This window comes from Panthera leo, chromosome C1 (assembly GCF_018350215.1).
Source record: "Panthera leo isolate Ple1 chromosome C1, P.leo_Ple1_pat1.1, whole genome shotgun sequence".
Lineage (NCBI taxonomy): Eukaryota > Metazoa > Chordata > Mammalia > Carnivora > Felidae > Panthera > Panthera leo.
Genome location: NC_056686.1, coordinates 30,938,228 through 30,953,718, shown reverse-complemented (window position 1 = coordinate 30,953,718; position 15,491 = coordinate 30,938,228). Strand labels below are relative to the sequence as shown.

At 36.9% G+C, this 15,491-nt stretch overlaps 1 protein-coding gene across 2 annotated transcripts in view; it reads right to left on the bottom strand.

Annotated features, from left to right (window-relative positions):
• RLF (RLF zinc finger) overlaps positions 1-15,491 on the bottom strand; it is an 84,871-nt gene that overhangs the window by 24,331 nt on the left and 45,049 nt on the right. The window lies entirely within an intron of this gene.

The window sequence follows — 15,491 nt, the reverse complement described above, 5'->3', positions numbered from 1 at the left end:
AACCAAGAGTCGGTTGCTTAACCCACTGAGCCACCCAGGTGCCCCAAAAGCAATTATTCTAAAACCAGATTGTGTATATTCTTTTCCCAGCTCTATAGCTACTAGCTGTGTGACTCTGGGTAAGTCATGTAACTTCTCAGTGACTTAGTGTCTCAGTTTCCTCATGTGTAAAATGGAAATAACAGAACCTCCCTCATGGAGTTATTTTAAGAATTTAATATGTTTTAGTACATCATGGTGACTATAATTAATACTGTATTGCATATTGGAAAGTTATTAGAATAGATCTTAAATGTTCTCATCATAAGAAAAAAAACTTTTGTGACTCTGTATAGTGACAGACATCAACTAGACTTATCTGGATATCATTTCACAACCTATATAAATATTGAATATTATGTTGTATACCTAAAATAATACGTCAATTATGCATCAATTAAAAATGTGGTATGTGTGCCTATTAAAGTTACAGTTAAGGTTTAAAAAATATATATTGTAACAGGGATTGACAAATAGGGAGCACATCAGAAGAGCTCTTAAGAATTTTTCATGAAATATATAAATTTTAAAAATAAGAAAAAGAAAAAAAGAAAATCAACCTTAAGAATAGTAGAGAGCATTTCAAAAGATCACTCTCAGATGCAAGATCATACCTGATTTAAATTTATATCTAAAGAGCACTGGGAGGCAAAGTTACGTTGGTAAAGCCTAGAACATAATTTAAATTCAGTTTTCAGGTTAAAAAAAAAAAAAAGACCATATAAGCCTTAATGAGGATGGAATTTTAATGATGCCCTCAACAACCATGTCCTCATCCATAGCTGAATGAATTAGAAGGGTCATCCAGAGACAAAAGGCCCACCACAGGGTATTCAGAACTGAAGTGACCGAAGGACTGAAATGAAAATTCCTCAGCAAATGAAAACAGCTATTTATTCCAGGGCAACCACCTACTATCCACGCCATGTTAAAGCTCCTGTCAAAAACCCAGAATTCTAAAATTTGATTTTGCAATGTAACAGCAATATATAACATTTCCAAGCTGAGAAACAGCATGAGAAACTCTCTAAGCCAGACATATAAATTAGAATGGAAATAATATACAATTTGCATTTCTAGAACATTTTTTTTATCCTTTTCAAATACCTTGAATGAGATATCATCTCACTTTATCAGCATGATAAATCTGTAAGGTTAGCAATGCAGGCAATATTATTTCTACTTCACAAGTAAAAGATGAGCCTGAGAAGAGACTGTTTCTTGTCTCTAGTCAACTGTGGCTAATAATAAAAAGTAACAGTATATAAAATGAAAAACTAATCTCGCGTCATTTTATTCCTACAGGGAAGCTCATTTTAAAAGGGTATACTTCAGAGAGATATGAGCTTTCACCTTGGAACCAAAGTATTAAGAAAAAGGGACAAAACTGAAATAAATTAGAAATGTAGATTTCAAGTCAAAAATCATTAACCTAAAATGACGGGGGAGGAGGAAATGATATGAAAACTCCAGACTAGTTGTTTAGAAGGTATACGTAGTTCTATTATTTCTATTTATTACAAACACGAAACATTTATTACAAAAATGATTTATTACAAAGATGAACACTACCAGTTAGTGTATAAGCCTAAACAAACAGCCCTCCTCTTCTTGCCTGATGAACCGATCCTCCCCATCCTTCAACATTCAGCTGAAACTTCCTTCATAGACTACTCTAGCATCCAACGATCTCTTGCCTTACTCTGAATTCACAGCATCTTATCAACATTTTTAATTGGGCTATTTTTTATTCCATTTTGGGCCAACTTCTGAACTAGTGACTCACAGTGGCCTTTACCTTTTATTATTTTACTTTTTTTACATGTGCTTTGAACTTTGGCTTTCTAACTAGACTATGAATTTCTGAAGACGGTCTTATATGATATCCAAAATCCTCTGTTCACAAAATGCCACAGGAAAAAAACATGTTAAAATTAAAATGCACATGTCTTTCAAAGCCGTGCTGTGTATTACTAAGTACCTGTGCTGTGCTAAGTACTAGGGATACAAGCCAACCTGATTTTTGCCTTCACGGAAGTCACAATCCAGCCACAGATAACAAATGAGGCAGCAGCAACTGCTAAGAATTACAGTGTATATTAACTGTTACAATGGGGATGTACAGAGTATTTTTCCTACCTTTGATAAAAAGAGATCTAACCCAAATTTGGGGGATCAAAAACAACTTCCTGGATGAAGTCACATTTAAAATGAGAATTAAAGAATGAGTAGAGATAAGCCATGGGAAAGGGTAGAGTGAAATAAGAAAACTGTTCCAAAGAGGAAGAAAAACACATCGCAAGGGCCAACAGGTAAGAATGAACAAGGAACTGGAGAAACAGAAATAAATTATTTCTATTCAGCTAATGGTAATTTAGCAATAGTGTTGGAGTATCAACTCTAGTGGTTCCCTAAGAGTAGACGCCTTCTGCTCTTCCAGTATCTTAGTGCCTTTTCTGAGACTACCACAAAGATTGCTGGTAACCTTGCCTGCTCCTGTACCAATCTAACCTCTACCAACTTCTCAAACTTAACCTCAACTTTCTCCAAATGTTACCCATTTCCTAGTAAATTTTAAGTACTAGCATGCTTTTAGTTCATGCTTAATATTGTTGTTTACCTGACATTTTAGAATATATGCCTGACAAAGAAGTTTCTAAGAGGTCCGTAACACCTAATAAGAATGGTAACTTACATATATTTTTTTTATTATCCATTACCTTCATTGTTTTACTTCCATCAAGGTTTCTACTGACAAAATAGGACTAGTTTACAGTGGGGTTTCTGTACAACCTTCCAATTCAAGAACTCATTTGCCTCACACATACTCATCTATGCTAATAACACAGGGGCATCCATCTAGACTTTTTTTTTTTACACTCTCATTTAAGTAATGAAAAAAAACTCATCATTCTTCATCATTCTTCCAAGTGAAGAAACTGAAGCCAGAGTTCCTTCAGTCTGTTACCTACTCTGCCTGATTCTAAGTCCTTTGAAAGCTGGTATCTTATCTCATGCTTTTAACCTACTTAGTGCCTGCTTTAGGATCTTTACGTGACAAATAAGCAAGCACTCAGATAATATTTTTAATTGAAGAGGATATCAGTATTTTGCCCCAAATACCTGTATTTTCTTGAATACAGAGGAGAAAGAGTTATGATAAAGTAACAAAAGTAAATAAAAAATTTTAAAAATAGAAAAATCCAGGTAAATTAAAATGACATATTTTTTAACACTTCACTAATAAGACACAGTATGGTCCCCAACCTTTTCTAATAGAATAGCTTAAGACCACATTAAAAACCAAATATATGCCACAAAATACTTTTCAGCTACAGTAAATTAAAATGAGGTCACTGACAAACTTCTGAGAATTTCAGTGAGTGTCTAGGAAATTCCTGGATAGGTACTGAAATAATTTTTTAGTTCTTTTTTAAAAATTGTTTTAAAGTTTTTTTCCCCTTAATTTATTTAAACATCTCTACACCCAATGTGGGGTTTAAACTCACAACCCCAAGATCAAGAGTCAGATGCTCTACCGACTGAGCCAGCCAGGTGCCCCAATACTTTTTTTGTTTACTATCCATCTTGCCTATGAGAATAGAAGTTCCATTTGGGCAAAACTTTGTTTTTATTCACCACTGTATCTTCAGTGCCTACAATGGTACCAGGCACTTGGGGGAACATCAATAAATATTTGTTGGAATAAAAGAGAACCACAAGATAAATAACATAGTGGCCACAGAATATATAAATGGGACCGACTGGAGATAAGAATAATGCAGACTAGAGTAAGCAAAGAAGGCTTCAAAGAAAATAGCTCTTGGGGGGATATCAGGGTACAGTTTCATACTACACAGAGGTAACCAGCTAATATATTAATGGAGGCTGAAATTCAGTCAGCTTGCCAAGCCCTAAGTTTTGGCATAAGGCTCTTCCTCACAGAAGGGAGACCTTTGGAAGCAATCGTATGAAGGAGGACATAGTGGAACATGGTCCTTTTTGCCAATTTCCATAAAGGATATAGGCTAATGATAGCAGGAGACTGGAGGACACGTTGATCGTTTTGTTTCTAAGGGCTGTCAATAAACATTTATTGAACTGGAATGGAAGGACAGTGAGCAGAACCAGCTAGGAACTTAAAAGAACCTGAAAGATTAGTCAGGAACATTCATTCCATACCATGTTCTCACCTTCAACCTCTTCAAAATCCTAACTAGTTCCTCCAGATCTTTCCTTACTAAAATCTACTTCATAAGAAAGTCTGATACACTTAATACAAAATTATAAATCATGCATAAGCACTATCAATGCTATGTGTATTTACAAAGTATCACAACTTACAGCATAAGGCAAAAAGTGGCTAATGCTGGAAATTCTGGTGGCAAAGATGAAACATACCACCTTACCCTGTGAATTTAATATATAATGGTTACATACCTTCCTGCCAGTCCTGAACAAGAGTAATGCCTGAAAATTCTCCTGTGGCAAAGCACTTAGAAATCCTGGGTAAAACAGAAATGTCTTTTATAGAACATACAGCCGAACATTAAAGAAGTAAAAGAAATCATGAAGGGGGAAAAAAGTGTTCAAGTGTGACTGGACAACCGCCCTAACTTGCTGGATCACTGCTAATCTCACTAAGAGGCTTGTGTTTTACAACTCATGAATAGATGATAAAGCTTGGACCTGGAGACAGGAAGTTGGCAGTGAGACTTCTGCATACAATTGGAACCCCAATAGAGCTACAAACTCAGAGAACGGGTGGACCAAAATAAGGCACACAGCAGGAAAACTTGTATAGCAATCTCAACCTGGGTTCTGGTGGGATAAAAAAAAATACTTGAGAATTTATAACCTGTCCTTCAAACTTGGAATTTGCCCTAACACTACTCCGTTGTCCAATAACGCCAAACTGAGAAAAATGATATAAAATAAAAAGAAGGTTCTGGCTGGTAACATCTCTGAATCACCTGGCAGAAGGAAAACTGAAACTGATTTATAGAGACATATGCTAACTAAGCCCTATTAGAATTCTCAGAAATAAAGCACTCCTTGCTTCCACCCACTTCCATCAAAACTGAGCTCACAATCCCAAACTATAAAAAGTACAACTAAACCAGCCATTCCAGAAATGCAACCCTAACGATGGACTTTGGTTTGTTTTAAGAAAAGAAAAGAAAAGAAAAAGAAAAAAGAAAGGCAGAGAGGAATATGAGTTTGGTGAAGGAAGGAAGGAAGAAAAGGAGGGAGGAAAGAGAGGAAAGAAGGAAGCATGAAGTCATAAAATGATATGGTGAACCTTAAACGCATACTGCTCAGTGAAAGAAGCCAATTTGAAAAGGCTACATACTACATAATTCCAACTATATGACATTCTGGAAAAGGCAAAACTGTGGGGGCAGTAAAAAGATCAGTGGATGCCAGGGGCCTGGGGAAAAAGAGGGAAGGATAAATAAACAGAGTACAGGACATTTTCAGAAGAGTGGAACTATTCTGCATGTTACTGTGATGACAAATACACACAATTGTATGTTTGTCACAACTCACAGAATGTGTAACACTGATAGTGAGCCTTAATGTAAACTATAGATTTTAATTAATAATATACTAGTTCAACAATTCTAACAAATGTAACACACTCATGGCAAGATGTTAATAGGTAAAATGTGGGGTAAGGGCTTTGTGTACTTGCCACTCAAACTTTCTGTAAACTGTTTCTGCTTTTAAAAATGTATTAATTTTTTTAAAAAGTCTATTAATTTAACAAAAAAACCTTTAACCATTTTTAATATTAGATTATTTGTCTCTTTACTGGTGACTTGTAAGAGTTCTTCATTAATTCTAGATTCAAATCCTTTATAAGATATATGGTTTGCAAATATTTTCTCTCATTCTGTGGATTAACTTTGCTGTTCCTTGATGTCCTTTCACAAAGTTGGATGAAGTCTTATTCTTCTTTTGTCACTTGTGCTTTTGGTGTCAAATATGAAACAACTGCCAAATCCAAAGCCTTAAATAATTATTCCTGTATTTTAAGATGTCATACTTTATATTTAACATTTATATATTATAGCATAATATTTACATATTATATGTTTATATTTTAATATGGATTATATCTATTATACATTTTATAGATAATATATTTTTATATAAATTATGTATTTATAATATATATTTGTATTATATTTATAGATTTATATCTACAATCCATTTGGAGTTATTTTTTTGCATACAGTATTAAGGATCAAGCTTCATTCTTTTGCAACTGATATCCAGTTGTTAAAGACCCGTTCATTGAAAAGATTATTCTTTTCCCCATTGAACTGTCTTGGAATTCACATAGATAATCAACTGGTGGTTAAGTGTGAAGGGCTTATTTCTAGATTCTGGATTCTAGTCCATCGATCTTTTTGCCTGATGGTTTAGTGACTTTCCTAGAATTAATTCTGTAAAGTCTACATTCTTTGTCATGTGTGGCCACTATAGCCTCTGCTTGGTTCGCTTAATGGTCAGCTACATGTTCAATGTATTGAAGACATTTACTTAAATGCCTGAATAAGCCTCTGCTTTTGCCAAGCAGCTCTGTGTATTGGGGCATACTTTCAATATTTCAGTAGGCAGTTTAAAACTCTGCCTTGCCTTTCATTTCCTACCTGTGCAGAGCCTCGAGATTAGGGCCATTTTAGGTCATTCCTCACCAGACACAGAGCCCTGTTACCTTCCAGAATCCTAGCAATACATCAAAAGTTTTCAAAGTCCCGTATGACGTCCCATATCCCAGTTTTTCTTTTTTAATCTTTTTGGGCAGTCTCTTGTTAGCCTGACTCGTAATGTCTCCTCTGACCACTGTCACATTGAACAATTACCACTGATTGTTTCTGACAAATACATACTGAGGACACAGCTTTTGTCATTGTGAGCTCTGAGTCAAATAAAGACAAGTCTTGAGAATGGAACTTTTCAGAAGTTGCCACAAAGATCAAATAGTGACAATGCTAGGTATGGGCTTTTGCAGAGTTCCAAAGCTCATTCTGCTTCCTCAGCTGGTTGCTAGGCTGCTGGTTTTCATAGGCTACTACTACTGTAGCTTTGAGGCTGTTTGTTTTCAAGGTTACTGTGAAGCTGGGGAAGAGACAGGAAGTAGGACAAGTTAAAATGGCATCAAGTTGTTCTTAGGGAGATTCATCTGTTTTCCTTGAATAAAACCTCTTTGGATTGTAGTAAGCCTTTAGTTAATTTCCAGGGTTCTGAAATAGTTAATCTTATTCGCCCTGTGGTTTCAAATGCTGATGACTTGAACGCCTCATTTCCAACTCAGAACTCTCCCCTCAGTCTCACAGTGTATGAATACTGTTTGCTGTTCCTCTCCCTCGTGTCTTGTTCATCCTTGTATCCCCACTGCCTAACAGAGTCCTCCAATGAATATATGTTAAATGACTGGAAAGTATGTCTATATTGTTTCTTATGATAATATGTGAATCTAAAATTATCTCAAGGGGCGCTTGAGTGGCTCAGTCAGTTAAGTGTCCGACTTTGGTTCAGATCATGATCTCAGTTTGTGAGTTTGAGCCCCACGTGGAGCTCTGTGAGGACAGTGAGGAGCCTGCTTCAGATCCCATCTCCCTCTCTCTCTGCCCCTTCCTCGCTCATACATGTGTATGCGCTCTCTCTCAAAAATAAATAAACAAAATATATACTTTTATTTTAAAAAGGAAAGAAAAAAGATCATCTTGGGTATTGTAGAAAGTGAACTGTAGGGACAAGAATGCAATTAGAAGACTTTCATAATAATCTGGTAATTAAATACCAATGGTCTAACAGGTAGCCAACTGGCATAAGAGAAGGGGAGTAGAGGCAGCATATCTGCCTTCTTATTTTCACTATTAGGCTACCAAGGTAAACCAGTATTCTGGCCAGTGCCATTACTGGAATATTTTATCATTTATCTTTCTCTAGATTACTGGTTTTGAATTTAGTATTTTCCTGATCTTTTTCCTTTTTTTTCCCCTGATCAGTTCTGAGGCACAATGCAAATCATTTGTTCCTCATAATAGACTCTTTAAACTGAAGCTGATGTTTTTCAAAAGGGAATCAAAGTGGATTTCAGGTTATCCAGATAATAAGACTCTTGTCACGTGTATCCTCCAACAGGAAAAAGGTAGGAGTTACAGTTAGCAAGTCTACATTTCACATAAACCTGGGTCTACCTTTGGGAGAATCATCCCTGTTAGGTTCAGAGACACAACATGGAAAAAAGGCCATGCTTCTAAAAATCAGACTTCTTTTAAACTGCAATAATACCACAGACCAGCACTAGGTTAACAACAGTGGTTACTTGCATGTAATGGTCATTGATGCCTTTTTTTTTTTTTTTTTTAATTTTTTTTCAACGTTTTTTATTTATTTTTGGGACAGAGAGAGACAGAGCATGAACGGGGGAGGGGCAGAGAGAGAGGGAGACACAGAATCAGAAACAGGCTCCAGGCTCCAGGCTCCGAGCCATCAGCCCAGAGCCTAACGTGGGGCTCGAACTCACGGACCGCGAGACCGTGACCTGGCTGAAGTCGGACGCTTAACCGCGACTGCGCCACCCAGGCGCCCCTCAATGATGCTTCTAATTAAACCCTATCGCTGTGTGTATGTAAGCCTGAAATGCCCTACTAAATTCTTGAAAATTATACATCTAATTCTCCATGACTCACTAGTATAATCTTACATCAACCAAAATACCCACACATAACCCACAAAAGCAAGACTAGATGCAAGATCCAGATGTAAACTGCCCTGGGAAGATGTCTCTTCAAAGCTATTTGAAAGACCTCTGCATTAGGAGAGAAAATATTTAAATACTCAAATCCTCAACTTCCTCATACAGCCTTTCTACCTTTAATGTATTTAAGTTTATTTTGAGAGCAAGCAAGAGAGAGAGAGAGAAAAAGAAAGAGAGAGAGAAAGAGAATGAGCACAAGCAGGGGAGGAACAGAGAGAGAGGGAAAGGGAATCCCAAGCAGGCTCCATGCTGTCAGCACACAGCTCAACATGGGGCTCAGTCTCACAAATTGTGAGACCATGACCTGAGCCGAGATCAAGAGTGAGTCAGAAGTTTAACCAACTGAGCCACCCAGGCATCCCTTTAATGTACTTTTTGAGAGTACGTTTCATCCCCCATACAATAAAGTAAAATTATTTACACTTCAATTTTAAATGTAATTATACACTTTGTTATTATTCCTTGTTCAGGATCGATCTTAATCTTGATTCTTATTTAAGCTACACCTGAAATTTCTATGCTCCTGTTTACTTTTTCTTCTACTCCCAAACTGAATTCCCAATGGATCCTGCTTAAATGTATTTGCTGTTTATCATCTATACCTAGCGATTATGTCAATTCCCAACAGTGCTAGACTAGTGAGTAAATTAGGTACTGTTTGTCTTTTTCTTCCCACATCAAGAAAAGAAAAGAAGCTTCTCCTGTTGTGTCTATTAACATTAGACACTGAAGAAATAGTTCATTCAGGGATTAAAACAGAAATGGACTCCTGCCTTAACTGTGCCAAGAGTTCTACTGACAGATTCCTTGGCTCTTCGTAATAATAGAAGGGCTTCATGTTTACAATCTCATTATCCTTCATATTATATGTGGAAAACTTGATCTTTGCAAAGATTTCCTCCTTCAGTAATGAAAAACATATAGGAAACATCCACTTGGGACACTAGGCCATGACCAAGTCTGTAACTTTCATTAAAAATCTTTCATGTGCAGAACTAATAGTAATATCGTATCATTCAATTCTAAATGAAACTGAAACTTGAGGATTCCACTGAGGTTCTGAGTTTGGGGTTGTGAATTTTGGCTTTCAAGGTGATCCCCTCAAGTAATCTTAATTGTATGTGTCTGGCTAAATCTTCCCCAGCAGAGGTTTCCTATTACACACACCCATTATGGTGATACCCACAGGAGCCAACATACAAATACTCTTATTCCCAGCTGTTGCTCAAGTTAATTTGACTCTTCTGAACTCAGTTGAAGTAGATGGCAAATGTGTATAGAACTCTGCTACTTTAGAACACATGCTGATTTTAAACCTGATTAATGAACGTCTAGTGATTCATTATACTTTTCCAAAGCAAATTTTAAAGATTCTCTTTAATTCTATTGTCAGTTGCAAAAGAAAGCACAACTGGGTGAGACTAATTATGATGGTATCAGTGTTCCTTTTAAAATTTTATGATGTGTGCTAAATGTTTTTGCATTGATATATTTAAGTAATTAATCTCAATCATTATAAAATGTTTTAAATCACACCTATACATAAATGTATAAATATGAATGGATGACATACCACTAAGATGTTTCCTATTATAACATGGCTTGTTGTATTTACCAACTGGAAATAAGTTGTACAGTGGAAAAAAAGGCTGGCCAGAAAGCAAGGAGATCTGTGTTCTAGCCTGGGCTTGGACTCTCTAATTAGCTTAATGCAGGTAGGGCCTTGGAAACATTATCATCTTGGCTTCAGTTTCATCACTGGTAAACCATGCAGGAGTAGACTAAATGATAGTCAATGTTTACTATACACTGAAAATCTGATTCTTGTAGAGCAAGGACTAGCAAACATTTTTTTATAAAGTGCCAGGTAAAAAATATTTTCAGCTTCGTGGGCCAGGTAGTCTGTTACAGCTACTCAACTCTACCACTGTAAACACAGCCATAAACAATAAACAAATGGGCATGACTGTGTTCCGGTAAAACTTTATTTACAAAAAAAGGTAGTTGGGTGGATCTGGCCCACATGCCATAGTGTGCCAACCTCTGTTGTAGAGAATCAAATCACATTTCCTCTAACTTCGTTCCTTACAAACTCAACAAATTTGTTGAAAGGAATTAATTATGTAACTTCAGGAAGAAATCCTGTTTTGTTGTCTTGTTATTAATAAACCAGGAAAGTCATGGACAAAACAAAGCTGATTATTCTCCCAAGCCCTCCTTGTTGTCCATATCTTTCTTCTTTGCCATTCTGATCAGTTAGCGGAACACTGTCATTCTTCCAGTCTCCCAGGCCTCACGAGTCTCTTGACATTAAGTCCTCTTGCTAACTCCAATCAATCTCTTCTAAGCCTAATATATCTTCTTTCTAAGCTTCCTAAAATATTGTTTGTCATTTCAATCCCCACCTTCAAAACCTTTCTAATTTCTACTGCATCAAATCAGTTTTAACTCACTAGAGTTTCCAAGGCCTCCCCCTTCTCCCCACCCAACAGGTCTTATTTCTCACAAGACCTCAACACCCACTCTGCCATGGCAAGGTGTTCTCCAGTGGGCCTCAGCAACATACACATTCATTTCTCCGCCTTCACTACCAAAGTCAGCTATCCCCAAACCATTCTTTCTACCCATCCAAACCCTAACATTATTTCAAGGTCCAAATCAAGGATCAATTTTTATAAAGCCTTATATGCCAGTCAACAAAGATTCTCCCCACTTCTATTGAATTCAGGGGCAGTATCATACGGCTTAGTACTTATCTTCCTGTATCTGTTTCTGGCAACCAAAGTAAGCCATACACACCCTTCTGTTTTTGCCAGTACCTCATACAATGCCACAAACAAAAGCTTTAAATAAACAAAGGCTGAGACATTAAAGGAAAAGTTGTTGTTGTTGTTATTATAGAATGAAGAGGAATCGAGTCCATGATCTAGCATTTTTGCTTCTTCTGAAATTTTCTGGCATGTATCAGGTGCTGAATGTAACCATTACTACAACTTAACTCTGATTAGGTTTCCCAAACACAAAATACTACAACTGTTATTAGAGATAAGCAGTCTCCCATCTCCTTATCCTTCCCAACACTGCAAATAAAAAAATTAGCATGTGGGCTTATAGTTAGTCGCTTATGAATAAATGCCTATTATGCTGCTAACTATTCTTCCAGAATGTAGAGATATAGTGGTGAATAAACCAATGTCTTCATCCTTACAATGTTTTCAACCTAGTGGGAGGAAACAGAAAAGAAGCAAATATGATGTCTAGCAGAAGTAGTAATATAAACATAAAGAAGAAACAGGTAAGTAAGGGGACAGAGAGTGACAGAGGCCATTTTAGATGGACGTCTATATATTTATAATAACGGTAACAGGTATTAAGAAAAAAAGGGCAGAGAAGGGGGATAGTATAAATTTTCTTTTCTTTTATTTACTCGAGACAGTGTGCATGCACACAAGCAGGGGAGGAGCAGAGGGAGAGAAAGAATCCCAAGCGGGCTCCACAGCAGCATGGAGCACAACCCAGAGCTCGATCTCACGATGGTGAGATCATGACCTAAGATGAAATCAAGAACCGGATGCTTAACCCACTGAGTCACCCAGGCACCCTGATAGGACACTATTTTAGATGGGACAGTGAAGAAGGTCTCTGATAAGGCAATCTTGCAGTGAGATGTGAATGCTGTTAAGTGAACGAGCCATCCCAAGTATCTTGTGGACGGGCATTCTAGGCAAAAGAAATGGCAACCACAAAGATCTAAGGCAGGAATGTGTTTGGTTTGTTCAAACAACAGCAAATTGCTACGGAGCAATGAGCATTACATGGTAGAAGATACTGTCAGAGATGTTTAGAGAAGTCTCCAGGAGCCATGACACATAGAATAAAGCCTTCTGGATTTATTATGAAGAAGATGGAAAGCTGTTGGTCAGGGAGTGACATGACCCCACTTTAAGTTTTAAAGATATTATTCTAGTTAATTTTGGTAAGAATAAAATGTAGAGAGTGAGAGTAAAAAGCAAGTAGGTCAGTTCAGAAGTTTCTGAATTAATTTTTGTAACACAATGCCTAACACAGCATTCGGCATATAAACCCTTCGGTATTTATCACCTAGGATGATATATATTATCTTGCATTTTTAATACTAGTAGTAGTATACCAAACTCAGGTTTGCATCTCACCTTAACCACTTTAAGCTTTGTAAGCATGAACATATTACTTGATCTGAGCCTCATTTTCCTCACCAATAAAAACAGAGTTAAGAGTTGTGAGAATTAAATGTGACAAAATATATATAAAGCATTAGGCATAGCATTTAACATACAGTAAGGACTCAAAAAAAATGGTAGCTGGTTATTCACTACCTTCCCCCCTTCACCTGCAACACTGAGACTGGACAGCAACTGACTTCATTTGGAAGAAAGCGCATAAAAACAAAGCCCGAATATCAGGTAGATCAGGAGCTTAGTTATGGACATATGAAGTCTGAGATGCTATTAGCCATACCAGTAGAGACAGTGATTTAGGTAGCTGGATATGTGAGTCTGGAGTTCAGAGGAGAGGACTGGGCTGGAGATAAAACATTTGAGATTCAGACAACAGTTGGTATTTAAAAACAGGAATCTAAAAGAAGTCACCAAGGGCATGCTTGTAGGTAGAAAAGAGAGGACACACAAGGACAGAGTCCTAGAGTACTGTAACATTTACTCAACAGAGAGATGAGGAGGAAGAGCAGGTTAGAACTAAGAAAGACTGACTCATCAGTTAGGTGCATAGAAAACCAGGAGAACGCAACACCCTAGAATGCAAGTGCCTGGGTGGTCAGTCAGTTAAGCAGCCGACTCTTGACTTTGGCTCAGGTCAGGATCTCATGGGTTCGGGAGACTGAGCCCCGTGTCAGGCTCTGCACTGACAGCTTGGAGCCTGCTTAGGATTTTTCTCTCTCCCCTTCTCTCTCTATCCCTTCCCTCCTTGTGCTCTCTCTCAAAATAAATAAATAAATAAACCTAAAAAAAAATGCTTAAAAGACAAAGTTAAGAAGTCAGATTGAATAAGATGAAAGTTGAGAAATCATCATTGGATTTAGTGATGTGATAGACTGGCAGGGGTGAATGCCATATTATAATGTGTTCGAGGAGAATGATGTTATTAGAACAGTAAATTCACACAATTCATTCAAGAAATTATGCTGAAAGGCCAGGAGAAGAATGGGGTGGTCGTTGGATGGGGAAGTGGAATCTAAAGATTTCTTTTTTAAAGATGAAAGAAGTAATAGCATAAATGCTGATAGGATGGTTGCAGTAGAGGAGGAACTGATGATACAGTAGAGAAAAGTCCTGGAAGCATTATCCTTGAGGGGGCGACAGCAGGTGGGATATGATATTGAAGTCGGGGGGGGGGGGGGGGACTGGCCTTAGGCAGGAGAACAGATACAGTTATCTTTAGTAATGGAAGAGAAGGTACGCACGCACTGATACAGGTAGGTGAATAGATGTCATGGAAGCAGCTTACAGAAACCCCCTTCCAACTGCCTCAATTTCCTCAGAGAAATAGGGAGAAAGTTCATCAACGCAAAGTGTGATGGGGCAAAAGGCATTACAGTATACATTTGAAAAGAAAGGACACAGTATGAAATAGTACTTTATGAAAGTGGGAGAGCAAATAGCCTAAAAAAATATAGTGTGACTGATTACTGGTAAAACCAGTAGGCTAGTTTTCCCAACTCGTTTGACCCCACTGGTGCAGGTAAAGATAGAGAGTAGGTCAAGATTTAGAGATAATCAAGATGGTGGTTAGTCAAATAAGTACAATTAAGGGAGAGACCAGTCGAGAAACTTAGGGAGTGATAATATTGATTGACTATGGAAAAGCAGAGTTTAAGGAGGGAAAGGATGAAGGCAAGCAGGATCAATAGACTTTTGGTCCTGGAGTGAGTGAACTGGAAAGAGAAAGTTGCATTTGGAGTAGGATATTATAAATAAAACTGTAAGTTGAAACTATCATTAAAGTTTAAGAATTACTACAGCATAAAATCAGATCCTTGGGATTATTACCTTTAATAGGAAAGGTTTAACAGAGAAGTAAAATGAGAATCCATGTACCAGATCTAGGAGAATTATAGGTAGATGACAGAATATAGCTAGAAATTATTCATCTTTTCCTATGTAATTTATCAAAAACTATTAGAGAAAACGAATTCCAACATTTTAAAGAAAAGGGTTCGGGTTAAAAAATGCAATGTGACTGATAAAATAATTTTTAAAAAAGATTCAATTATTTTATTATTTTCCACGGTACCCAGCTTGTGCATTTAATTATAGTTCAAAACATATTCACAAGTTCTAAAGTCCCATATTTCTCTTACAGTTACATGTGTAAAGTACCTTAAATGAAAGCTAAGTGACATTCCTACTTTAGTTTATCCCTTGATGTTAGTATTAATAATTTCTGTATTTCCCAAACATATAGAAATCATTACTTTAAAAAAAAGAAAAACACCTTTTACATTTGAAAATTTCAAAGCAAACCAATGCCCTAACACATAAATACCCACCTGCATATTCTCTAATTATCTACTTTCAAATCCACCTATAAGACATAACTTTATATTCACTCTGTTGAACAGTTATATACAATTAATATGGCACTTTTCAGTAGCCAGAAAAAAATAATTCTTGGTTTTCAT